This window comes from Nomascus leucogenys, chromosome 6 (genome assembly GCF_006542625.1).
Source record: "Nomascus leucogenys isolate Asia chromosome 6, Asia_NLE_v1, whole genome shotgun sequence".
Classification (NCBI taxonomy): Eukaryota; Metazoa; Chordata; class Mammalia; order Primates; family Hylobatidae; genus Nomascus; species Nomascus leucogenys.
Genome location: NC_044386.1, coordinates 29,355,473 through 29,383,304, shown reverse-complemented (window position 1 = coordinate 29,383,304; position 27,832 = coordinate 29,355,473). Strand labels below are relative to the sequence as shown.

The 27,832-nt window shown below is 43.6% G+C and overlaps 1 protein-coding gene, 1 non-coding gene and 3 pseudogenes across 5 annotated transcripts in view; 2 read left to right on the top strand and 3 right to left on the bottom strand.

Annotated features, from left to right (window-relative positions):
* The window catches only part of PDZD2 (PDZ domain containing 2), a 470,684-nt gene that overhangs the window by 268,932 nt on the left and 173,920 nt on the right, over window positions 1–27,832 (bottom strand). The window lies entirely within an intron of this gene.
* Window positions 10,099–10,195, bottom strand: LOC115835629 (annotated as a pseudogene).
* On the bottom strand, window positions 17,821–17,924 carry LOC115835772. Its single transcript, XR_004030793.1, has one exon. It is a non-coding gene; the product is annotated as a small nucleolar RNA U13 (small nucleolar RNA).
* Window positions 19,336–20,030, top strand: LOC100606500 (annotated as a pseudogene).
* On the top strand, window positions 21,823–21,921 carry LOC115835599 (annotated as a pseudogene).

Here is a 27,832-nt window from a genome sequence, read left to right as displayed (position 1 = left end):
TGATAAGCCTTCACATGCAGATCCTCATTTAATCTTTCACCACCTTAGGAGTTAGATATTATTCTTTTTTTTTTTTTTTTTTTTTTTTTTTTTTTGAGATGGAGTCTTGCTCTGTTACCCAGGCTGGAGTGCAATGGCACGATCTCGGCTTACTGCAACCTCCACCTCCCAGGTTCAATTGATTCTCCTGCCTCAGCTTCCCGAGTAGCTGGGACTACAGGTATGCGCCACCACACCTGGCTAATTTTTGTATTTTTAGTAGAGATGGGGTTTCACCATATTGGCTAGGCTGGTCTCGAACTCCTGACCTCATGATCCGCCTGCCTCAGCCTCCTAAAGTGCTGGGATTACAGGTGTGAGCCACTGCGCCCAGCCAGGTGTTGTTCTTTTTTTTTGAGACGAGTCTCACTCTGTCGCCAGACTGGAGTGAGGTGGTGCCATTTTGGCTCACTGAAACCTCCGCCTCCCGGATTCAAGTGATTCTCCTGTCTCAACCTCCAGAGTAGCTGGGACTACAGGTGCCCGCCACCATGTCCGGCTAATTTTTGTATTTTTAGTAGAGACAGGGTTTCACCATGTTAGCCAGGATGGTCTCAATCTCTTGATCTAGTGATCTGCCCACCTCGGCCTTCCAAAGTGCTGGGATTACAGGTGTGAGCCACCATGCCTGGCTGAGTATTGTTCCTAATTCCATTTTACAGTTAGGGAAAGCCTGGCTTAGAGGGGTTAAGAAATAACCCAAGGTCACACATTTGGTAAGTGGTAGAATCAGGACTCATTAAGTTCATACTCACAGATGGGTGTAGCCCACGCATTCTTGTAGATGTGTGTGTTTGTGTGTGTGTGTGTACACATGTGCACGGAGAAAGTTCAGGACAAAATAGACCAGATATTAGCAATATCCCACCACTGGATGGTGGGATGACAAGTAATGTTTGCTTTCTTCTTTATGCCTTAATGAACTCAGTAGATAGTGCTTTTCTAATTTAAATGTCTTTCCTTTTGATAACATACTTTAAAACGTAAACCAGGCCGGGCGCGGTGGCTCACGCTTGTAATCCCAGCACTTTGGGAGGCCGAGGCGGGCAGATCATGAGGTCAGGAGATCAAGACCACGGTGAAACCCCGTCTCTACTAAAAATACAAAAAAATTAGCCGGGCGTGGTGGCGGGCGCCTGTAGTCCCAGCTACTCGGAGAGGCTGAGGCAGGAGAATGGCGTGAACCCGGGAGGCGGAGCTTGCAGTGAGCCGAGATTGCGCCACTGCACTCCAGCCTGGGCGACAGAGCGAGACTCCGTCTCAAAAAAAAAAAAAAACGTAAACCAAAATGAGGCTTCAAAAATATAATGAGTGGAACCGCCGTCCTCCAGTAATTCGCCAAAATGACGAACACAAAGGGAAAGAGGAGAGGCACCCGGTATGTTCTCCAGGCCTTTAAGAAAACATGGAGTTATTCCTTTGTCCACGTATATGCGAATCTATAAGAAAGGTGATATTGCAAACATTAAGGGAATGGGTACTGTTCAAAATCGAACGCCCCACAGGTGTTAGCATGGCAAAACTGGGAGAGTCTACAATGTTCCCCAGCATGCTGTTGGCATTGTTGTAAACAAACAAGTTAAGGGCAAGATTCTTGCCAAGAGAATTAACGTGCATATTGAGCACATTAAGCACTCTAAGAGCCGAGACAGCTTCCTGAAACGTGTGAGGAAAATGATCAGAAAAAGAAAGAAGCCCAACAGAGAGGTACCTGGGTTCAACTGAAGCACCAGCCTGCTCCACCCAGAGAAGCAAATTTTGTGAGAACCAGTGGGAAGGAGCCTGAGCTGCTGGAACCCATTCCCTAGGAATTCGTGGCAAAATAGCTATTGTTAAAAAAAAAAAAGACCTCTGGATTATAAATATATATATATTTATTTATATATTTATATATAAACATATATACTATATATACTATATATTTATATATATAAATAAATACATATACATTATTATATATATAATAATGAAAATGACTACTCTTTGAATGAGTGTGGGGGATAGGAGATATAAATAGCATTTGCAAGGCCCATTGTAATTAAACTTTCAGGTTTTTTTCCCCCAGTCAAAGAAACCTTCAGAATAAAACGAGGTGGTTTTGTTTTGTTTTTAAACAGGGTCTCACCCAGGCTGGAGTGCATTGGCATGATCACGGCTCACTGCAGTCTCAAGCTGCCTGCTTCCCTGGGCTCAGGTGATCCTCACACCTCAGCATTCTGAGTAGCTGCGAGTATAGGTGCATGCCACCATGCCTGGCTAATTTCTGTATTTTTTGGTAGATACAGGGTTTACTAGTCCATTCTCTGCTGCTCTAAAGAACTGCCTGGGGCTGGGTAGTTTATAAAGGGAAGAGGTTTAATTGGCTCACAATTCAGCAGGGCTGGGGAGGCCTCAGGAAACTTACAATCATGGCAGAAGGGAAAGCAAACATGTCCTTCTTCACGTGGTGGCAGGAAGGAGAAGTGCTGAGCAAAGAGGAAAAGCCCCTTGTAAAACCATCAGATCTTGTGAGAGCTCACTGTCACAAGAACAGCAGCATGAGGTAAACTGCCCCCATTATTCAATTACCTCCCACCAGGTCCCTCCCACTCCACAAGGGGATTATAGGAACTGCAATTCAAGATGAGATTTGGGTGGGGACACAGCCAAACCATATCATGGGGTTTTGCCATGTTGCTCAGGCTGGTCTTGAACTTGTGATGCTCAAGCGATCCTCCCACCTCGGCCTCCCAAAGTGCTGGGATGACAGTCGTGGGCCACCATGTCTGGCCTAAGCTTCTTGAAAATAAAGATTATATTCCATCTCCCTTATACCTAAAAGCTCAGGTTCCTGTCTCTTAGGCAGTAGATCTCAGTTCTAAACCTTAAATGTGCTCATGAACCAAGTATTTGCCAGTTATTTACTCTATAATAACACCAATGAGTTCTTAAAATCTGGTTTTTTTTCTTTTACCACATTTTCTCTTGACATGATTATTTATAACTTACGTGCAAACTCCTTTCTCTTCTGTGGTCATTACAAAGGATAAAATGATAAAAGATCACTAAAGCAAACATTCTTCTTACTGTTAGCTTTGAACCCTGAAGTCCTCTTCAAGGAGTACTACAAAGATAAATTAAGATTTTGCACCCCCTGTTAGCAGAACTCGTCTTCAAAGTTGACCTCTGGAGGAGAGTAAAATAATTGAAAGCAAACTGAAGGAACTCAAAAGCGATGACCTTTTCCTGTCTTTCTGCAGTTAGCAACAATGCAGGGATGGCAGGAGAGGGCAACATGTACGCAGAACAGGCACCCAGATCTCTTTCTGGTGAGAGCTTCTGGGGTCCCTGCAGGTCAGATGATCTGGAGGGCAGGAGGGATACGTGCTGAGAAGCCACATGGGAGGATGGGGGATGCAGAGGCTGAGCCCTCTCTCCCGACCCATTCGAGACTCTTCGGATGATGAAGATGAAGAAACTATCACAACAGGATTGATGTGGAGGTCAGCTAAGCCAGGTGTCCAGAATGTGTTCACAGAGCTGGCCTCTTGGGAATGCCCCAGACCTGGAATTATCTGTGGCTCGCCTAGATGCCCTGACTGTGCTGTAACGTGAGAGTGGAAGGGAGGTTTTAGAGTTACATTTATGTGGATATCAGCCTACTCTACTAAGTCAATGAAAAACTACCACCGAAAACCATGGCCTTGTGAAGAAAATAATGATGACTTGTCTGCCTAGCCTTCGTTCTGTTTAATTTATTTTCACAGAACAATGCCTCCAGATCAGCTTTTGAAAACTCACCTGCAAATTGACATGACTATTTACCTGTTTGAATTTGGGTGAGTTTCTTTTTCAAAGTAGAAAACAAAAGTTAATTATCAAAATCTTTTAGACTGTGAGTCCAGAGATGAGAGGCTGTTTGTGCTGCTGAGCCATGTGATTACATGGATCTCTCTGAGGAGCATTTGTAGCTCCATGGATTTCTGGGGATTAAAACATACCTCGGTGGGGTATGGTGGCTCATGCCTGTAATCCCAGCATTTTGGGAGGCTGAGGCAGGCAGATCACTTGAGGTCAGGACTTCAAGACCAGCCTGGCCAACAGGGCAAAACCCCATCTCTAATAAAAATACAAAAATTAGCTGGGTGTGATGGAGGGCACCTGTAATTCCAGCTACTTGGGAGGCTGAGGTGGGAGAATTGCTTGAACCCTGGAGGTGGAGGTTACAGTGAGCTGCGATCATGCCACTGCACTCCAACAGTGGACCCTGGGGTCCATAAAGTATAAAAAAAACAGGATATAATTTTTAATATAATTTTATTTTTTACAGATTGAAGATCTCACAGAATTTTGTGTACTTTACCTGTTTCCAAACTTTACAGATACCCTGTGCGTATACATTTTCTTGCTCTTTCTTAGCTGTTCATCTTAGTTTCTTTAGTCTTACTTCATTTACTTTTTGCTTTTTATTTTTGAGACAAGATCTCCCTGTGTCACTTACCCAGGCCGAAGTGCAGTGGTGCAATCTCAGCTCACTGCAGCCTCTACCTAGCGGGCTCAGGTGATCCTCACAACTCAGCCTCACAAGCAGCTGGGATTACAGGCACACACCACCACGCCCGGCTAATTTTTATTTTTTTGAGAGGGAGTCTCACTCTGTCACCCAGGCTGGAGTACAGTGGCACGATCTCGGCTCACTGCAACCTCTGCCTCCCAAATTCAAGTGATTCTCCTGCCTCAGCCTCCCGAGTAGCTGGGACTACAGGCATGGACCACCATGCCTGGGTAATTTTTTTGTATTTTTAGTAGAAACAGGGTTTCACCAGGTTGGCCAGGCTGGTCTCGAACTCCTGACCTTAAATGATCTGCCCACCTCAGCCTCCCAAAGTGCTGGGATTACAGGCGTGAGCCACTGTGCCCAGCCTCATATTCTTTATGATCTTTTAAAAATATAAAACCATTCTCAGCTGGCAGGTGGGAGTTTGCTGTTCCCTGGCAAGAAGGCTCCAGCAAGTCCAGAGGCCTAGCTGCTTGTCCTGACTCTGCTCCCCCTGGTACCCAAAGGGCATCACTTCACCTACTGGGCTTGGAGCTTCTCGTCAGCAAAGTGTGTGTATGAGACTAGTTCACCATCAAGAATGCACAGCACAGGGGTGGAGAGTCTGCATTTTGTGGGGAAGGATCCAGGCTGATATTCTCTTTGAGAATTCAACATAGAATCTTATTACACAGCAGGAATTAACTCAAGTACATCTTTCCTCTTCTTCCAGAAGTGGATTAGTCTACATGATTTATTTATTTTTAATTTAATTTTTTTTTTTTTTAAGACTGTCTCGCTCAGTTGCCCAGGCTGGAGTGCAATGGCATGATCTTGGCTCATTGCAACCTCCACCTCCTGGATTTAAAAGATTTTCTCATCTCAGCCTCCAGAGTAGCTGGGATTACAGGCACCCGCCATCATGCCCGGCTAATTTTTGTATTTTTGTAGAGACTGGGTTTCACCATATTGGCCAGGCTGGTCTTGAACTCCTGACCTCAGGTGATCCACCCACCTGGGCCTCCCAAAGTGCTGGGATTACAGGCATGAGCCACCTCGCCCAGCCTACGTGATTTATTTTACTAATCCTGGACAGATGAGGTACCCTTTTCTAAACAAAATTTCTAGAGGGGATCATAAAAAACCTTTGCCGGCCGGGCGCAGTGGCTCACGCCTGTAATCTCAGCACTTTGGGAGGCTGAGGCAGGCGGATCACGAGGTCAGGAGATCGAGACCATCCTGGCTAACACAGTGAAACCCCGTCTCTACTAAAAATACAAAAAATTAGCCGGGCGAGGTGGCGGGAGCCTGTAGTCCCAGCTACTTGGGAGGCTGAGGCAGGAGAATGGCGTGAACCCCGGGGGACGGAGCCTGCAGTGAGCCGAGATCGTGCCACTGCACTCCAGCTTGGGTGACAGTGAGACTCTGTCTCAAAAAAAAAAAAAAAACCTTTGCCTACCTTTCTGCTTTTGTCATTAGAGCACCATCTCTAGGAGAGGTTGTAAAAGAAAGGAGGATTTAGATCAAGTTGGGGACATTTGTAAAAATCGTGGATTTTTCCCTCAAAAACAATAAAATTGGCCAGGCTCAGTGGCTCACACCCATAATCCTAGCACTTTGGGAGGCCGAGGCAGGTGGATCACTTGAGGTCAGGAGTTTGAAATTAGCCTGACCAACACGGCAAAACCCCATCTTTACAATACAAAAATTAGCCAGGCGTGGTGGTGCACATCTGTAATCCCAGCTACTTGGGAGGCTGAGGCAAGAGAATTGCCTGAACCCTGGAGGTGGAGGTTGCAGTGAGCCAAGATCATGCCACTCCACTGCACTCCAGCCTGGGCCACAGATCAAGACTCTGTCTCAAAAAAAAAAAAAAAAAAAAGCCAATAAAATTACTGTTGGTTTACAGAGAAGACATTGAAACAAGCTTACACAAATACCATTCCTGTGCTGTTTTTTAATAAAGATACATTTCACTCTATTTCAAAACATCTAAGTCAGACTGGTAAATTGGGAGCACCAATGCAGAATCCTTTTTGCAAACATAGCAGATTTAAAAAGCACTTAACACATAACACTTCTATTTATTTTTAGGTGGACAATCATGGACATTCCAAATTGAGACCCACAAGGGTTTATGACTACATTCTCAATGAGTGATGAGCCTGCCGGAAATACTAGGACTGACTCAGGACCAGTGAAAGAAGATACGCAAACCCAAGACGTGCATTTTCAGAAGGAACGCTTATGTCACTCAACAAATATTTGTTGAGTTTTCACTAGGTGTTAGGTGCTGTGCTAGTTAGAGATGCTGACCCTACCCAAGACAATGAAGCTCTCGTTTTCTCAGTCCAATTGATGAAAAGTTAAACATCAGCTCTAGAAATCGAGACTGAGAAGATGAGTTCATGTAACTGTCCCTAGATGAATTCTTATCTTCTTGGTCAGTGAGGCAGGGTCCTTGAAGCTAAAAGATACATTTTTTTTTTTTTTTTGAGATGGAGTGTCACTTTTGTTGCCCAGGCTGGAGTGCAGTGGCACGATCTTGGCTCACTGCAATCTCCGCTTCCCAGGTTCAAGCAATTCTCCTGCCTCAGCCTCCTAAGTAGCTGGAATTACAGGTGCCTGCCACTACACCTGGCTAATTTTGTATTTTTAGTAAAGACAGGGTTTCACCATGTTGGCCAGGCTGGTCTCGAACTCCTGACCTCAAGTGATTCACCTGCGTCGGCCTCCCAAAGTGCTGGGATTACAGGTGTGAGCCACTGCTCCCGGCCCTAAAAGAAACACTTTTGAAAACATTAAATAGAACAGCACAGCACATAGAAGAAAGGTGTGAAAGATATTCGAGGGATAATAACTTGCAGTGATCTCATCTCAATGATGGCCACACATCAGTGACCAACCTTCGGCTCCCCTACCTTTGGATTATGTACACAAGAAGAAGTCAGCACAGCAGTGATTTGAAGTGTCTTCCTCTAACACATAGAATGTTTTTTCTTTGCCTCAAAAACATCTAAGAGTTGAATCCACTTCACGAGGCTATCAAAGTTTTGAAACACTAGCAGATATTTCTCAAAAGCAAATATTCCTGAAGAGTTCATGTTTCTTGCTTTTCGATCACTCCTTATTTAGACCAACTAAAGATCAAATGAGATAAATCTCTTTATATGTATATATATTTTTTATTATACTTTACATTCTAGGGTACGTGTGCACAACATGCAGTTTTGTTACATATGTATACATATGCCATGTTGGTGTGCTGCACCCATCAACTTGTCATTTGCATTAGGTATATCTCCCAATGCCATCCCTCCCCCCTCCCCCTACCCCACAACAGGCCCCGGTGTGCAACGCTCCAAATGAGATAAATCTCTTAAAGGTATGTTCCCTAACCACTGATTATTTTTTTCTCCACAAGCTGAGGTCATCTACCACCTGTGGGGCTTGAAATACCAAAATGAAAAAACTTCCCCAGGAATGAGCACCACACAAAATTTGCTGGGTAGCAGAAAGGTATGTGCAAAGACTTTCACTATTAAGCAACAGCTTAGACCCTTTTCTCTATCTTCTATTTCTGTTGCACAGTTCGAATTCTGGGGGGAAGAGTGTTCATAAATTCAAGAAACTTTTTGCCACTTCATCTTTAAGCTGATGTCTAGTTGTCATGAAATCAACCATATTAATTTCCAGGAACCCTCTTCAGGCAGAAGCTCTTCACTAAAAAGGTTATTAGTTAAAAATGGAGAATATGGGCATATCCTGTTCCGTATCTTCAATCCTGGAATTGGTGGTCAGCTAGCAGTGGAGGAGAGCAGGGCAGGTGCTCCAACTGGACACAGGCTTGTTGAGCCGTGGGGTCCCTTAAAGAAGGAGTCAGAGGGTAGGGGAACCCTTTTTGGTTGTTTCCTCCTCTTGGCAACAAAACCTGGCTTAGCTTCCAGTGCTTCTTGTTCTTGAAGTTCCTTTGTAATAAACAGAATTCATCATCCAAGAAAATGGCCTATAAATGTCCAGCCATTGCATCAAATTCTGCATCAGAGGAGGAAGAGTGGACACCCCATAGAACTTTCTCCTCTGAGGCATCCCTCATCTCTGGCATGATGGCATCCTGGTGGCTAACCTGGCCTCTCACCACCCCGCACTGCCCAGCAGGCACAGGGTACAGGTTGATGGGCCAAGGAAGCCTCATGTCACCACGGCCATAGTCCCCACCAGGTGAGTCTGAGCCTAGGTCACTGCTGCTCTCAAGGTCCCAGTTGAGGTGGTCACCAGATTGTCTCAGCCTTCAGGATAAATGGTAGAAAGCTCTGCCCTAAAGGTTTTACAGAGGTCTCTAGAAGGCCCAGGTAATTGAAATGGAATCACTTTTCCATCTCCACCTTTGTTTGTTTCTTTTTTCTTTTCTTTTTTTTTTTTTTTTTTTGAGGCAGGGTATCACTTTGTTGCCCAGGCTGGAGTGCAATGACACAATCTTGGCTCACTGCAACTGGCTCATGCCTGAAATCCCAGCACTTTGGGAGGCCAAGGCGGGCGGATCACGAGGTTGGGAGATCAAGACCATTCGATTTTTTGTTTTTTGTTTTTTGTTTTGAGACAGGGTCTCACTCTGTTGCCCAGGCTACAGTGCAGTGGCACCATCTCAGTTCACTGCAACCTCTGCCTCCCAGACTCAAGTGATCCTCCTGCCTTAGCTTTCTCAGTAGCTGGGACTACAGGCATGCGCCACTACATCTGGCTAATTTTTGTATTTTTTGTAGAGACGTGGTTTTGCCATGTCTCCCAAGCTTTCCCAAACTCTTGGACTCAAGCGAGCTGCCTACCTCAGCCTCCCAAAGCACTGGGATTACAGGCGTGAGTCACCAGGCCCAGCCTCCACCTTTGTTTCTAGTGGCCACTTTTAAGATGTTAGCAACAAGTGTCTTAACCTTTTAATGACATTTGTCTCATTTTTCCAGAGTTTTGGAAGGAAGCTAAGTACTTCATATTAATCAACCAGGCACAGACAATGGCTGCCGACTGTGCTAACAGTGTTAATGACACTGTGGCAGTGGGTTGGTCAGGCCTGCTCGTGGGACTTGTGGAACGAGGGAAAACCTCCTTAAAGACACCAATGTGTTCCCCAAGGCCTTGGCCACCTGTGACCCCAACCTTTTCCTCACACGCTAGGTTTGTACTTAACTGCACATCTTTTTACTGTGGTAAAATACACATAAAATAAAATCGACCATTTTAATTTTTTTTTTTTTTTTTTTTTTTTTGAGACAGAGTCTCGCTCTGTTTCCCAGGCTGGAGTGCAGTGGCGCGATCTTGGCTCACTGAAACCTCCACCTCCTGGGCTCAAGTGATTCTCCTGCCCCAGCCTCCCGAGTAGCTGGGATTACAGGCACCCGCCACTGTGCCCAGCTTATTTTTGTATTTTCAGTAGAGACGGGGTTTCACCATGTTGGCCAGGCTGGTCTCAAATTCCTCACCTCAGGTGATCTGCCTGCCTCGGCCCCCCAGAGTGCTGGGATTACAGACGTGAGCCACCACACCCGACCCATTTTAATTATTTTTAAAAATCCTTGAGCAGGAGCCATATTCATCTTCTCTGTATTGTTCCAATTTTAGTGTATACGATGCCGAAGGAAGCACCCTTTTTAATTATTTTAAGCGAGCACCTTTTTGAATGATTTTCAAGTGTACAGGTGAGTGTCAATAAATACATTCATGTTGTTGACTACCCATCTCCAGGGCTTTTTCATCACAGCAGACTGAAACTTTGCATCCACTAATAACTCTCCATTCATCCCTTCTCCCAACCTCTGGTAACTTCCATTTCATTTTCTGTTTCTATGAATTTGACTATTCTAGGACCCTTGTATAAATGGAATCATGCCAGGTTCATGCCTGTAATCCCAGCACTTTGGGAGGCCAAGGTGGGAGGATCACTTGAGTCCAGAAGTTGGAGACTAGTGTGGGCAACATAGTGAGACCCCATCTCTAAAACAAACAAACAAAAAACAAAACAAAAACCCACTAAAAGTCAGAATTGATTTTTAATCATTTTATTAGTTACTTCGAGTCCCTTATCTTTGCCCAATATTTTCACTCCATTTATAGTTTTTCCCACCCCATAGTTCTTTTTTTTTTTTTTTTTTTTTGAGACAGTCTTGCTCTGTTGCCCAAGCTGGAGTGCAGTGTGCAGTGGCGCGATCTCGGCTCACTGCAACCTCTGCCTCCCAGGTTCAAGCAATTCTCCTGCCTTAGCCTCCTGAGTAGCTGGGACTACAGGTGTGTGCCACCACACCCAGCTAATTTTTTTTTTTTTTCTGAGACTGAGTCTCGCTCTGTCACCAAGCTGGAGTGCAGTGGCACAATCTTGGCTCACTGCAACCTCCACCTCCCGGGTTCAAGTGATTCTCCTGCCTCAGCCTCCCAAGTAGCTTGTACTACAGGCACACACCACCACACCCAGCTGATTTTTGTATGTTTTAGTGGAGATGGGGTTTCACCATGTTAGCCAGGATGGTCTTGATATCTTGACCTCATGATCCACCCGCCTTGGCCTCCCAAAGTGCTGGGATTACAGATGTGAGCCACCACGCCCGGCCAATTTTTGTATTTTTAGTAGAGACGGGGTTTCACCATGTTGGCCAGGATGGTCTTGATCTCTTGACTTCGTGATCTACTACCTTGGCCTCCCAAAGTGCTGGGATTAGAGGTTTGAGTCACCATGCCTGGCCCCATGGTTATTCTTTGTACCATTAAGTTCAACCACTTTGACCTCTTTTCATTTCTCAAGCAATTACTTTCAAATGTCCATATCACTGTAACTTACTATATCTAGCTTAATCCTCCATCAGAACATCTCCTTTTCTACCAGGTAATGATCTCTGATAAGGAAAAGCACTAACAGGGAGCTGGGTTTCCACACTTCATAAATTGCCCAAGGAAGTCTTCCATCCCCCCTTGCTTTCCCACTGGGTGAATTCCTCAGAAGAAGCAACTTCAGAATGTCACTGCTTGCTGTCTGAGCTGTGCCACAATGGCTCTGAATTAGCCTGAGAAGCCTTGGTGAGGAAAAGCAAAGAAATCAGAAGTGCAGGATAAGGCTTCTCCCAGAAGAATCTCAAGAAGTGTTCTTTCTATCTGTACAGATCAGAGTGTTTGGACACTGTGCAGAAGTCTCATGAAAAAACATGTAACTTTATCCTGAAGACATCTCAGCTTCCCTTGTTATGTGGATGATCAAGGGTGTCTACAAGTCTGGGAAAAAGGGATAGAGGAGAATTAACAGCCAGTACTCCAGGGCCTGGCTTACTGATAGGGAAATGGCTATGATGACAGAGGAATCTGGGGAGGCAGGAGGAGCTTGACAGAAACAAATGGATGTCCCAAATAGGCTATTTCATAATTTTTTAAAAGTTGAATATTAAAAAATAAAACATGCAACTTAAAAATGCCATCAGAGCCGGGTGCAGTGGCTCACGCCTGTAATCCCAGCACTTTGGGAGGCCGAGACGGGCAGATTACGAGGTCAGGAGATAGAGACCATCCTGGCTAACACGGTGAAACCCTGTCTCTACTAAAAATACAAAAAAAAAAAAAAAATTAGCTGGGCATGGTGGCGGGCACCTGTAGTCCCAGCTAATCGGGAGGCTGGGGCAGGAGAATGGCATGAACCCGGGAGGCGGAGCTTGCAGTGAGGGGAGATCGCGCCACTGCACTCCAGCCTGGGCGGCAGAGTGAAACTTCGTCTCAAAAAAAAAAAAACAAAAAAAACAAGCCATTGGATTAAATGTATTAAGGGAGTGGTTTGGAGGGAAAATGTGAACAAGTTGAATGAAACAGTTGGAAAAAATCAGAATGGTACTAGACAAGAAAGTTTTTTGTTTTTTGTTTTTTTGAGATGGAGTCTCACTCTGTCACCCAGGCTACAGTGCAGTGGCATGATCTTGGTTCACTGCAACCTCTGACTCCCAGCTTCAAGCGACCCTCTTGCCTCAGCCTCTGGAGCAGCTGGGATTACAGGCACCTACCACCACACTTGGCTATTTTTTTGTATTTTTAGTACAGACAGGGTTTCACCATGTTGGCCAGGTTGAACTCCTGACCTCAAGTGATCCACTCACCTTGGCCTCCCAAAGTGCTGGAATTACAGGCATGAGCCACCACACCCAGCCATAGATAGGAAAGTTCTTACAGCTATTGGATACCACTTTACTTTGGTAAAGGGGGGTTAGTAACTGCTAAGAGGTAAGAAGGAGAGCTCTGACATACTAGTTAAATTCTGTTTCTCAGTTTGGGTGATGGTTAATATAAAAATTCACTAAGCTGGGCTGGGTGTGGTGGTTCATTCCTGTAATCCCAGCACTTTGGGAGGCCAAGGTGGGTGGATCATCTGAGGTCAGGAGTTCGAGACCAGCCATGCCAACATGGTGAAAACCCCGTCTTTACTAACAATACAAAAATTAGCGAGGTGTGGTGCCTGCAATCCCATCTACTCTGCTGAGACAGGAGAATAGCTTGCACCTGGGAGGTAGAGGTTGCAGTGAGCTGAGATTGTGCCACTGCACTCCAGCCTTGGAGCTGGACAGAGCAAGACTGTCGCAAAAAAAAAAAAAATTCACTAAGCTGAATACTTTTGATATGTGCCTTTACGTATATCATATTTCAAAGGTAAGTTTACTGGAAAAAGCACTTCTGGAATGATAAAAATAAAGACCTCCAAAAATCCACACCTCTATAAGGGTAACAAAAACACAGGAAAAAATGACCAAAATCAACTTTTTCAGAACTCTGGAATTTAGCCAAAAGCTTGAAACATCACTAGCAGCCACTGAGGCAGAACAAGTTTGGAGGCCCCCCAAAACTCTGTCTTCACAGAATTGTTATTACTTGACCTGTCCAACAGCTCTCTGAAAGGCTCCATTTTCAAGGTTTCTCTTTACTTGACTTGATTCAGAGCTGATGCTGCAAGAACAGCCTTGTCCCTAGGTTATTTGTTGAAAACAATCCATGGCAATTGCTTAATATGTGCAGCTGCCTGAGAAAATATCTGCAAATCATATATCTGCTAAGGAACTTGGTATCTAGGCTATATAAAGAATTCTTACAACTCAATTTAAAAGTGGGTAAAGAATTTAAATAGACATTTCTAGCTGGGCATGGTGGCTCACGCTTATAATCCTAGTGCTTTGTAAGGCTGAGGCATGAAGATGGCTTGAGGCCAGGAGTTTGAGACCAGTATGGGAAACACAGCAAGACCCTGTCTCTACAAAAAAAATTTTTACAAAATTAGCCAGGTGTAGTGGCATGTGCCTGTAGTCCTAGCTATTCAGGAGAATAAGATGCGAGGATTGCTGGAGCCCAGGAGATTGAGGCTACAGTGAGCCTCTGCACTGCACTCATACCACTGCACTCCAGGCTGGGTGGCAGAGGAAGACCCTGTCTTAAAAAATAAAATAAATAGACATCTCTCCAAAGATGTACAAAGGTTCAAAAACACATGAGAAGGTGTTCAACATGATTAATCATTAGAGAATACAAATCAAAGTCACAGTGAAATACAGCTTCACACCCACTAGGATGACCGGTCTAATAAAGACAGGTCACAAGTGTTGGCAGGAATGTGGAGAAATTAGAACCCTTATACACTGCTGGTGGGGATGTAAAATAGTCCTGAAAAGCAATTTGGAAATTCCTCAAAAAGTTACACATAGAGTTACTATATCATCATCAATTCCATTCTTACATATATATCCAAGAGAACTGAAAACATACTCACACAAAAGCTTGTACACCAATGTTCACAGCATGATTCATAATAGTCAAAAAGTGGAAATGACCCAAATGTCCACAAATGGATGGATGGTTAAACAAATGTGGTTAAACATATGGAACACTATTTGGCAATATAACAAAGTAAAGTTCTGAATCATACTGAAACACAGATGAGCACTGAAGTCATTACACTTTCAGTACAGAAGACCATGTACTGAAATATCTGGAATACGTAAATCTACAGGAACAGAAAGTAGGTTTCCAGGGGCTTGGAGAAGGGAGTATGGAGAATGCCTGTAATAGGTATGTGTCTTCTTTTTGGAAGGATAAAAATGTCCTAAAAGTAGATATTGGTGATATTCAATGCTGTGAATATATAAAACTACTCAATTGTACATTTTAAAGGATAAATTTTATAGTATGTGAACATCTCAGTAAAGCCATTTTTAAATTACTTTTATTTTTTACTTATTTTTTTTTTTGAGACAGAGTCTTGCTCTATCACCCAGACTGGAGTGCAGTGGCGTGATCTCAGCTCACTGCAACCTCTGCCTCTCAGTTCAAGCAATTCTCCTGCCTCAGCCTCCTGAGTAGCTGAGATTACAGGCACGTGCCACCATACCCAGCTAATTTTTGTATTTTTAGTAGAGACGGGGGTTTTACAATGTTGGCCAGGCTAGTCTCGAACTCCTGATCTCAAGTGATCCACCCACCTCAGCCTCCCAAAGTGTTGGGATTACAGGCATGAGCCACCATGCCCAGCCTCAGGAAAGCTATTATAAAACAAGAAAGCTTACTTTAAAAATTCCTTCGTATCATTATTAATCACAATTACACCCTACAAGGATAAGTCAGTTTTCCAAGGCATGGATAAAAGCCCCAGAAAACCAGGGACTTTATATGTTTTATAGAAGAGTATTTCCCCAATATGGAGTTCCAGAGCTGAAAGAGTAGGTGGTCAATAAATATCCTTAAATGAATAAATATAGATTAAGAAAGTGTTCAGAACCCAGATTTTCTGATTCCAGGTTCACCCCTCCATAGTGGAGAAGTGGCGACACAGTGACCTCATATATAAGGAGCAAGGTGCCCTGGCCAGGATGCCACTTACAGAATTGTTGCTGCCTACAGGAAGGTTACGCTGCTTCCTGGGGAATGGACATGCTCTCTATAGGGACAGACACACTATTTGGCAGATGGGTAGCAACTGACGGAGCATCCTAGCAAAAAAAGACTCAGGTCTTGGACGCAGGTCACCCCGGCTCGATTCCAGGCTCTGTCTGCTAATAGATGGGTTTATCTAATCTTTCTCAGCCTATATTTCCTCATCTGTGAATGCAGGTAATAATACTTGCCTCTTACCTCATAGGGATGTTGTAAGAAGTAAATGAGAAGCATATACCTAATGCATGTGGCTCATTTGGATAATATCTGATAAACGTTTTAATTTACACTGATAATATCGAATGAACAAATAGGTTTCAAATATCTTTTTTTTTCTTTTTTTTTGAGACAGAATCTTGTTCTGTCGCCCAGGCTGGAGTGCAGTAGCGTCATCTCAGCTCACTGCAACCTCTGCCTTCCGAGTTCAAGTGATTCTCCTGCCTCAGTCTCCCAAGTAGTTGGGAATACAGGTGCATGCCACCACATCTGGCTAATTTTTGTTGTATTTTTAGTAGAGACAGGGTTTCACCATGTTGGTCAGGCTGGTCTCGAACTCCTAAACTCAAATGATCCACCCGCCTTGGCTTCCCAAAGTCCTGAGATTACAGATGTGAGCCACTGCAGCTGGCCTCAAATATCTTATAAAAAATAAAAGGGAGACAAGTCAGTGGTTGTTTTCAGACTTTGCAGGGAACTGTTACCTGAAAAGGTTTGGAGCCTCACTCCTACCCTCCCCACCACAGTGGCATTGAGCAAAGTAGAGAACAAAAACTCCTTCCCTGCAGAGCAGCTCCCACTCCCTAGCAGCCCACAGCCGGGCATGAAACCAACACGACTATCTTGGGGGCGCGGATAAAAGGCAGGAGACAGGAAACACTTTGCCTCATCTTGAGAGAGAAGAGGGACCCAGGTATTTATACCCCCGTACCAAATATCTTTTTCCCTCTGTGTTGCAATGGTGCTACATTTGTTGTTTTTCTAATTAAAAAGGAGTACATTGAGGGGCAACTGAACTTGAACTGGTTCGCATCAGGAGCTGTAAACTCAGTCTTCCTGTTCGTTAAAAGAAAAAAAAAAAGCTTTCCTTTTGCTTGACACTTGTTAATGGCATGCCTGTGGAAACAAGTAACCATGCTCAAAAATAATCTCCAATTGCTGGATGGAAACAGTCGTTGTGATTGTTTAAGATATAATATACGTAAAGCAAGCAGCATCGTGGTTAACATGTTGTTGGTACTCAGGAAATGGTAACTATTATTTCAAACACCTTTTCCTTAAATGCTCTGCTGGTGTAGTGCGCACTACCGTGGAATAAACTTAACTGAACAGTGCCCTCCAGAGGCCACTGGGAATTCAACTGTGCTGACAGTTGAAAGAAGGTCTGGAAAAAGACTACAAATACGATTTAATTGTCTTTTACATTGATGTGGAGTCAGCACCACAGCCTGGTGTCCCAGGATGTATTAGAACGTGACCGACTGGTTTGTCACCCACAGCAGCCTTTCTTTGGCCAGGGCTTATTTGTTTGCAAGGGACACTTATGAGGACACGGAGATCTTGGGGAAACAAGTCCCAGCTAGGCACTGTGGGAACTCATGCTGGAAACTGCCAGTCCCTGGAAGGTACTGTCCCATTCCTTTTTCTGGGGACACTGTCTCTCATCCCTGTCCTTTTCTGCATGTCCACTCTGTGTTCCTCTAAAGAAACCAGCTTCCTCTTGACGTCTGCCATTCTGTAACCGTAGTACGGGCATGTGGCTCTGGCCCTTTCTGAAAATGAATCCAGATGTGGTTCCGTTTGGTGTTCCAACTCATCTCACACAGCAAAGCAGCCTGGTCTCTCACTGGCTTGATTCCAGATTTTCAGGAGATTAAACTGGTTGTCAGTCAAGTCTAACGGCTGGATTTAGTCTGTCTATCCCTGGTGGGTGGCCAGGAGGTGGAGGTGGGGATGCGTGTGCGTGTGTAGGGAGACAGGGCCGGTGTCATGTGATACTAAACAAATTTAGCACATACGGAACTGCAGGAAGGGCAAGCATGTCAAAGGATCTGTTTTTCTACACAGAGCTCGTATTAATAGAGGTTTACCATGTGCCATGCACTGTCCTAAGAACTTTCTAAGCATCATTTCATTTAATCCTAAAAACCTCCTATGACATTTGATCCTGCAATCATTCCCTCTGAAGTAACTGCTGATAACAATGTTTGTGTATCTTTCCATAATTTTCCTAACTCATTTTATTCCCATTTTAAAGATGAGGGAACTAAAGCTTAGAAAGTTTAAGCCAAGATTTAAGCCAAGACAGTCTGATTCTTTTTTTTTTCTTTTCAGGTTAGACAGGTAATGTACCGACATTGTAACAAGGTTTGAGGGTGGCACATCTCACACACGTGCGTGAACACCCAGTCATCACACTCACGAACTACAAAAAGATCAAGGCAGGCTGATTCTAAAGCCAGGATGTTAAACACTCACCCCACCTTCCTCCCAGTGTAGCCCCTATGGCATGGTAGATAATTTGGCTACGCAGAAAAAAACATCAAATTTGGTCTGGTTCTCAGGGAGGTTATAGTCTGGTTAAGGAAGGCAAGATTTATATATGCAAAACAATGAGTAAATGACAGGAGAGGGATCAAGTACTAAATTGCATATTGCCATTATATTTGTTTTCTATTGCTATGCAACAAATTACCACAAATGTAGAAGCTTTGGAGCAATACCCATTTATTAGCTCACAGTTCTGTAGGTAAGAATACAGCTATGGCATGGCTGGGCTTGTGTTGACTGGAGCTGCCAACAATCTCATCTGGGGCTCAGGGACCTTTTTGAAGGGGTTAAAATATGCTATCCTGGAATACTGATTATTTAAGTTAAAGGCACTTGAAAAACAGCAGGTGCAAAAAGATTGCTTTGACCTTCATGCTGTTTCTTAAAAGCAGAAGATTAAATTCCCATGTGAAAGACGCCCTCCCTATACTAGTAAGATGCAACATCCTTGGCGTCAAGGACGAGAAAGTTGAGGTCAAAGAAATTCTGTACAAACAAGCCTTTCTCTTCCTAGCTATTTTCCTACCCTATTAACTATCCTAGCGCAAGCCCCTTCGCCTTACACATGTTCAGAGTTTACTACTGTGCCCAATCCAGAATGGAAGAAACTGACAATAACTGCTTCTTTGGGTCTTCATGATTTTAGGAGGGCTCCTGTAAAACATCTGTAAAGAAATGTGTATGCTTTTTTTCCTGTTAATCTATCTTATCTCAATTCTCAGGACCGTAAGAGGATGGAGGTGGTTTTCCTGCTCCTATATCTTCCAAGCTCACCGCTTGATGGCAGAGTTCAATTCTTTGTGGTTGTAGGCCTGAGGTATCCTTTTCCTGTGAGTTGCCAAACAGGAGCTTTCAGCTCCATCTGCAGTTCACAGTGGGGGTTATTTGCTTTCCTCTAGGCCAGCTGGAGCATTTCTCTGAGTGTTACTTCTGTTACCAGCCAAACTCTCTGCTTTGTTTGTGTTGCTTGTTTGTGTTTTGAGACAGAGTCTCACTCTGTCTCCCAGGATGGAGTGCAGTGGCGCAATCTTGGCTCACTGCAACCTCCGCCTCCTGGGTTCAAGTGATTCTTGTGCCTCAGCCTCCCAAGTAGTTGGGATTACAGGCGTGCGCCACCATACCAAGCTAATTTTTTTCTATTTTTAGTAAAGACAGGTTTCACCATGTTGGCCCAGCTGGTCTTGATCTCCTGACCTCGTGATCCACCCACCTTGGCCTCCCAAAGTGCTGGGATTATAGGCCTGAGCCACAAAAGATGCTTTTTTGTTCTTTTTTTTTTTGCCACATCTACTGCGAGAATGAAGACCATTCTCAGCAATCAGACTATCGACATTCCAGAAAATGTCGATATTACTCTAAAGGGATGGACAGTTATTGTGAAGGACCCCAGAGGAACCCTGCGGAGGGACTTCAATCAACGTAGAACTCAGTCTTCTTGGAAAGAAAAAAACAGAGGCCCCAGGTTGACAAATGGTGGGGTAAGAGAAAGGAGCTGGCTACCGTTCGGACTATTTGTAGTTATGTACAGAACACGATCAAGGGTGTTACACTGGACACTGGGCTTCCGTTCCAAGATGAGGTCTGTGTATGTGCACTTCCCCATCAACGTCATTATCCAGGAGAATTGGTCTTTTGTTGAAACCCGAAATTTCCTGGGTGAAAAATACATCTGCAGGGTTCGGATTAGGCCAGGTGTTCCTTGTTCAGTATCTCAAGCTCGGAAAGATGAATTAATCCTTGAAGGAAGCTTGTTTCAAATTCAGCGGCTTTGATTCAGCAAGCCACAATGTTAAAAACAAGGATATCAGGAAATTTTTGGATGGTATCTATGTCTCTGAAAAAGGAACCACTCAGGAGGCTGATTAATAAGATCTAAGAGTTGTCTAGCTACAGAAACAAGATGCCGGATGCTTCCTAAGACCTATATGTGATATTTAAATGATGAAATAAAAGACCTATTGATTTGGGGAAAAAAAAAAACTACAAAAAATTAGCCGAGTGTGGTGGTGTGCACCTGTAGTCCTAGCTACTTGGAGGGCTGAGGTGGGAGGATCACTTGAGCCCAAGAGGTTGAAGTGAGCTGAGATCATGCCACTGCACTCAAGCATGGGCGACAGAGCAAGACTCTGTCTTAAAAAAAAAAAAAAGAGTGTGTGAAAATAGTGTGTGTATGTACACATATAAATCATAATAAATCATCCCATCACTGGGTATATACCCAAAGGATTATAAATCATTCTACTATAAAGACACATGCACACGTATATTTATTGCAGCACTATTTACAATAGCAAAGACTTGGAACCAGCCCAAATGCCCATCAATGATAGACTGGATAAAGAAAATGTGGCACTTATACACCATGGAATAATATGCAGCCATAAAAAAGAATAAGTTCATGTCCTTTGCAGGGACATGGATGAAACTGGAAACCATCATTCTCAGCAAACTAACACAGTAACAGAAAACCAAACACCGCATGTTCTCACTCATAAGTGGGAGTTGAACAATGAGAACACATGGACACAGGGAGGGGAACATCACACACCGGGGCCTATTGGGGGATGGGGGGTAAGGGGAGGCAGAGCATAGGACAAGAACCTAATGCATGTGAGGCTTAAAACCTAGATGATGGGTTGATGGGAGCAGCAAACCACCATGACACATGTATACCTATGTAAGAAATCTGCACATTCTGCACCCGTATCCCAGAACTTAAAGTATAATAATAAAAAAATCATGGCCAGGCACGGTGGCTCATGCCTGTAATCCCAGCACTTTGGGAGGCCGAGGCAGGTGGATCATGAGGTCAAGAGATCAAGATCATCCTGGCCAACATGGTGAAACCCCGTCTCTACTAAAAATACAAAAATTAGCTGAGTATGGTGGTGTGTGCCTGTAATCCCAGCTACTCGGGAGGCTGAGGCAGGAGAATCACTTGAACCGGGGAGACAGAGGTTGCAGTGAGCCGAGATCGCACCACTGCACTCCAACCTTGTGACAGAGTGAGACTCCATCTCAAAAACACAAAACAAAAAAAAAACATAATAACTCAAACCTCACAATTGAGGAAAATTAATGATTAAATGGTATTTAGATAATTAGATAGTAATTTACCAAAAAATTAGATTTACAATTTCCATCAAAATCAATGCACATTAGATTAAAATTTAAATTTTAAGGATAAATTTAAAAATGTAATCATTAAAATTGGTAGAAGAGAGTTGTGGGTCTTTGGGAAAATGACATCATCCTAAGATCTGAAGAAGTGAAAAGATGATTATAAAAGAAAAAAATCAGACTTGCCTACAGAGACCGTTAAAACTTCCATATAGTAATAACAACATTTAAAAGATTAAGGAGAATTTTAACCATATGGGGTAAAAAGATTAAGATCTATAATATCTAAATGCATATCCAGTGCTGCAGATGAAGGCCCCAAGAGATAATGGACAAAGGACATGAATAGATTGTTTAGATGACAAGTAAAATAAAATAAAAAAAAATTAGGACAAAATGGCCAAACTTCCTGATCAAATAAGTGCAAATTAAAACTACAAAATGAGCCATATTTCAATTAAGAAAACATAAATTTAAATTATAATACCCAACCTGGAAATGCTTCTGGCACTCTGGCATTCATACATTATTGGTAGGAGTGTAATTCGGTAAAAGAATTTGTATAGAACAATTTAGCAAAAATGTCCTTTGACATAATACCTTCATTCCATGAAATGTGTCCTAAAAGGATAGTTCAAAAGGAAAAAAAATAGTCATGGTCACAAGCATTTTAAGCAGCACATATACTAAAATTGGAACCATACAGAGAAGATTAGCATGGCCCTTGCCCAAGGATGAAAAAATAAAAATTAAAAAAAATTTTTAAAAAATGCCATGTTAAGTAGAACACTGACAAACTGGCAAAGACAGAAAGAACATGCTTACCTAGATTATCACTGATGATTATACCTATCAAGACAACCTAGTAAAGAGGAACATGTTCAAATGTGTTAAGTGAAAAAGCGTAGCCACACCAGACCAATCCGGTTCCACTTTTATGTAAAAAGATCGAGAGTTGTTTTTCGTTTGCCATGGACCCTCAAGTCATGTGACCTTAGCATGCCTAGATGAACCAAGCCTGCAACCACAGGAAGAAACTAAGTGCTTGGGCTGAGGAGTGGGATGAAATTAAGAAGGGGACACTGTATAGCAGGATCCAGAATCCAATCAGATTGAGCCCTGGCATTACCCCATGGCCAGATCCAGTCATATCATGTATCCCAGCATCACTTCATTGCCAGATCCAATCAGATTACACCTCATTACCGGACCCAGCCCCCAGCTTGGGGAGGCACTGCGTTGGGAGCTATCCCTGGTATTCTCCTTACTTGACTTCTTGCAAGGAATAAAATCCCTTGCCAAATCCTCCTTCATTGTCATCATCGGGCTGTCACCTGTCAAGTGACTGAACCCTCCCATTGTGTAGGTAAGAAAAGGATAATAGAGAATTCTGCATGTAGTATGATTCAAAGTAATTCCTGTGGTGTTTGTGAAGCTGTGAGAAAAACAGCACTTTTGTATATTGTCATTGGGGATACAAATTAGTATAATCTCTTGGGGAAAGCAATTTGCAATAGGAGTAACACATTTAAAATGTGATTCATTTGAGGATCCCACTTCTAGGAATTTGTCCATTACATACACTCATACATATACACAAAGACATATGAACATAAAATGTATTGCAGAATTCTTTTTTTCTTTTTTTTTTTGAGACAGAGTCTTGCTCTGGCCCCCAGGCTGGAGTGCAGTGGCATGATCTCAGCTCACTGCAACCTCAGCCTCCCAGGTTCGAACGACTCTCCTGTCTCAGCCTCCTGAGTAGCTGGGATTACAGGTGCACATCACCACTCGCAGCTAATTTTTGTATTTTTAGTAGAGACGGAGTTTTACCATATTGGTCAGGCTGGTCTTGAACTCCTGACCTCAGGTGATCCACCCACCTCAGCCTCACAAAGTGCTGGGATTACAGGTGTGGGCCACTGCACCCAGCCCAGAATTCTGGACACAGCAAAAAAGACTGTACAATAAAAACACCCACCAGTTGGTGACTGATCAAATAAATCACATGAGGAACCTCCAGTGGGATACTATACAGCTGTTAAAAAGAACGAGAGACAAAGTGACATGTTCTGACTTGAAACAAGTGCTAAGATGGGTTTTTAAGATTTTAAAAAAAGGTTAAGATTCAGAATAGTGTGGATCGTGTGCCCCACTGTGTAAAAAAGACGTTAACACAGAGTACTTGTAGATGCTTAGAGAATCCTTGGAAAGATACTGGTAATAGAGTGAGGCTCGGGGTATAGCTGGTGGTAGTGACAAGAGAATGGAGGTCTGAACTGAGGAAACTTTTCACCCACTGTCCTTCCATTCTATTGCATGCACATGGTAAAACAATCTTTTCCAATGAAAAGAATCAACAAAGGTAGTCTGAAAATATATATATTGCAGATGAACATAGATTAGAAGGAAATAGAAAAATTGTGTCTGTTGAGTTAGCATGATAGAGCTGTAGGCACATGGTCACAGATTAGATCTTAACATAGAAAAATTAAATGAATGGAGAATTAGTGTAGGCGAATCACAAGTTGTTCTTTTCTTTAAAATGCTGTTTTAATGTTGTCATTGAAATAAATAAAAATTAGTGTGGGAGGAGAGACGGGGGTATCTGAGGAATTAAGTGACAGAATTATAAATATGTTGTTCTAAAATGAATAAACAGGAGAAGAATGAGCCACAGAGAGCTTGCAAATGGTCCAGGGAGCAAGCACTCAGCAAGAGGTGCCAGTGCATCTGTGCCTGGTAGGGTAGCTGGCCAGGACACACTGACTTCTCTTCTTGGGAACTCAAGGGTCAGACCTAGAGAACAAGAGAGGAGAAACTGGGGTGGAGAAGTCAGAAGAAAGTCTGGTTTGCAGATCTCAAAGAAAACCAGTTCTCTGGAGAGGATGGGTGGCAGGCACAGGGTGGATGAGAGACATCTAGATCCTGTACACCTCAAAAGAGACACCTTCCTTAGGAGGACAGGGCTAAACTCTCTACTTGTGAGATGACTACTTTTGAAATTTTGATTTTTCATGCCTGTCAGTAAAAAATGAAAATAGAGAGGCTGGGGGTGGTGGCTCACGCCTATAATCTCAACACTTTGGGAGGCTGAGGAAGGTGGATTGCTTGAGCCCAGGAGTTCAAGACCAGCCTTGGCAACATAGCGAAACCCCATCTCTAAAAAAAATACAAAACATTAGCCAGGCCTGGTGATACGCAACTGTAGTCCCAGCTACTCGTGAGGCTGAGGTAGGAGGATCACCTGAGTCTGGGAAGTTGAGGCTGCAGTGAGCCATGATCGTGCCATTGCACTCCAGCTTGGGTGACAGACACAGACCTTGTCTTAAAAAAAAAAAAAAAAAAAAAGGCAGGTGCGGTGGCTCACGCCTGTAATTCCAGTACTTTGGGAGGCCAAGGCAGGTGGATCACCTGAGGTCATGAATTAAAGACCAGCCTTACGAACATGGTGAAATCCTGTCTCTACCAAAAATACAAAAATTAGCCAGACGTGGTGGCATGCGCCAGTAGTCCCAGCTACCTGGGAGGCTGAGGCAGGAGAATTGTTTGAACCTGGGAGGCAGAGGCTGCAGTGAGCCGAGATTGCACCACTGCATTCCAGCCTGGGTGACACAGTGAGACTCTGTCTCAAAAACAAACAAACAAATCTAAAGTGCTTAATATTTGAAAAGCTATGTAGTTAAATATACTTCAAGATTTTAAAAAACTTGGTTTAACATTTTGGGATGTGATAATCCAGAAGTATAGCTTCAAGTAATTTCATAACAAATGGGTGCTACTTTTTTTTTTTTTTTGAGATGGAGTCTTGCTATGTTGCCCAGGCTGGAATGCAGTGGTGCAGTCGCGGCTCACTGCAGCCTCTGCCTCCGGATTAAAGGGATCCTCCCACCTCAGGCTCCCAAGTAGCTGGGATTACAGGGATCCACCACCACGGCCAGCGAATTTTTGTATTTTCAGTAGAGACGGGGTTTCACCATGTTGGCCAGGCTGCTCTTGAACTCCTGACCTCAAGTAATCTGCCCACCTCAGCCTCCCAAAGTGCTGGGATTACAGGTGTGAGCCACCACACCAGGTTGGATGCTGCTTTTTTTTTTTTTTTTTTTTTTTGAGATGGAGTCTCACTCTGTCGCCCAGGCTGGAGTGCAGTGGTGCGATCTTGGCTCGCTGGAAGCTCCGCCTCCCGGGTTCACGCCATTCTCCTGCCTCAACCTCTTGAGTAGCTGGGACTACAGGCACCCGCCACCACGCCCGGCTAATTTTGTTTTGTATTTTCAGTAGAGACGGGGTTTCACCCTGCTAGCCAGGATGGTCTCCTAACCTGGTGATCCGCCTGCCTCGGCCTCCCAAAGTGCTGGGATTACAGGCGTGAGCCACGGCGCCCAGCCTGGATGCTGCTTTTAACAGCTGCCATAGCTGAAGATACCTCACGAGGATACATAGATTCAAATGGAAGAAATATGTTAGTGGCATTGCTTCCGATTTAATCAATCGTAATAGTTATTTTCCAACCCTGTCCACCACCTGTGCTTTGCTTTTGGTTGAAATTGTGCATTGACTTTGTCAAGTTTTTCTTGCAAACTCTGAAGCTACTGTACTTTTAATAGTTTTTAACATAGCTCCTCTAAAATTCTTTGGAAGATTTAAAAATATAAAATTTTGCTCTCAAGATTTTAAAGATGCATCTGAAACTTTTTGTTGGCAAATGTTAACATTTTTGTAAAAAAAAAAAGAAAAGTCCTATCACTGTGGAAACATTTCCTAATATCCGTCTTGAAAATGCCCTTTGCACAGCATGGCTTTCTTTCGAAAAGTAGTTATTTTCTTATTTATTGTTGCAGCACCATCTTTACCTTGGAGAGACATGTGTTTGTCCTTGCAAAAATAGCCTCCAGGAAGGAGGCCACTGGGAACTACTGTACTTGGCTTCAGAGATAAGGTCCTCAAATTTGAATCACTTGTCTTTTTTGTAGAAGAAAAATCCCAGTCATCTTTTTTTTTTTTTTTTTTTTTGAGATGGAGTCTCGCTCTGTCCCCCAGGCTGGAGTGCAGTGGCGCAATCTCGGCTCACTGCAAGCTCCGCCTCCCTGGTTCATGCCATTCTCCTGCCTCAGCCTCCCGAGTAGCTGGGACTACAGGCGCCCGCCACCACGCCCGGCTAATTTTTTATATTTTTAGTAGAGACGGGGTTTCACCGTGTTAGCCAGGATGGTCTCAATCTCCTGACGTTGTGATCCACCTGCCTCAGCCTCCCACAATGTTGGGATTACAGGCATGAGCCACCGCGCCCAGCCCAGTCCCAGTCATCTTTAAGTTCTATTACTCTAATAAATGCTTTGTTTAGAAATAAACATCAAACCTCTATGTAGTAAGATATTTTCATCATCATTCCCTGAAATAGGCCAAGAGGATGAAATAGCTGAATCAATTTCATGCTCTTGGCCCAATTTTGTAACCTTACCTAAATTTAAAAAAAAAAAAAATTATTTACACATTTAAGTTTTTACAAAATTTTCAGGGTTCATGTGATTATTTAATACATTCATATGTAAACCGAAAATAAAAGTCTAAGCCCTCCAACTGACTAAGTGGACCCTGCTTCTTGGCCAAGGGGATTCCAAAGTAAACCTGAGAAACTGGTTCAGGTCATGAGGGGCAAAAAGGCGTAGGACATGCCTCATTATATTCTCTTCCCTTAGGAATTCAGGCACAACAGACCAGCATTAACATTAAGATAGAGACTTCAAGACAGACAAAACAGACTCTTTGTAGCAGTAAGACACCAGATGCTGACCTAACTCTAGTATAGCATCACATGACAGACAGCAGGCGCTGAAAGAAATTGAAGCATTTTATTCCAAAATATATCTCTTTGACATATTTTGAAACAGCCCTGCAAAGCTGTCTCTTGTGGGGAAAATCTACATTCTATAAAGGATCCTCTTCCTTTCCCAGGTCTTTTGCTGATCCAGGAGAGATTTAACTAAGAGTCTAGCACCTTTTACAGTCTGATAAGAGACATCTGCCACCTATTCATTTTTTTTTTTTTTTTTTTTTGAGATGGAGTTTTGCTCTTGTTGCCTAGGCTGGAGTGCAGTGGCGCAATCTTAGCTCACTGAAACCTCGGCCTCCTGGGTTCAAGTGATTCTCTCACCTCAGCCTCCTGAGTAGCTGGGATTATAGGTGCCTGCCACCACGTCCAGTTCATTTTTTTGTATTTTCAGTAGAGACAGGGTTTCATCATGTTGGCAAGGCTGGTCTCAAACTCCTGATCTCAGATGATCCACCCACTTTAGCGTCCCGAAGTGTAGGGATTATAGGCATGAGCCACCGCCCCGGCCTTGCCATCTATTCTCTCTAAAGCTGGAGGCTTCATCTACATAGGAAGAACTTTGGCCCCCACAGCCCCCTATCTTAACCCATACACTCCTTTCTATTGATTCCAGGTCTTTTTTTCTTTTTTCTTCTTTTTTTTTAGATGGAGTCTCGCTGTCACCCAGGCAGGAGTGCAGTGGCACAATCTTGGCTCACTGCAACCTCTGACTCCCAGGTTCAAGCGATTCTTGTGCCTCAGCCTCCCAAGTTGCTGGGATTACAGGCACCCACCACCTCGCTTGGCTGTTTTTTTCTTCAGTAGAGACGAGTTTTCACCGTGTTGGCCTGGCTGGTCTTGAA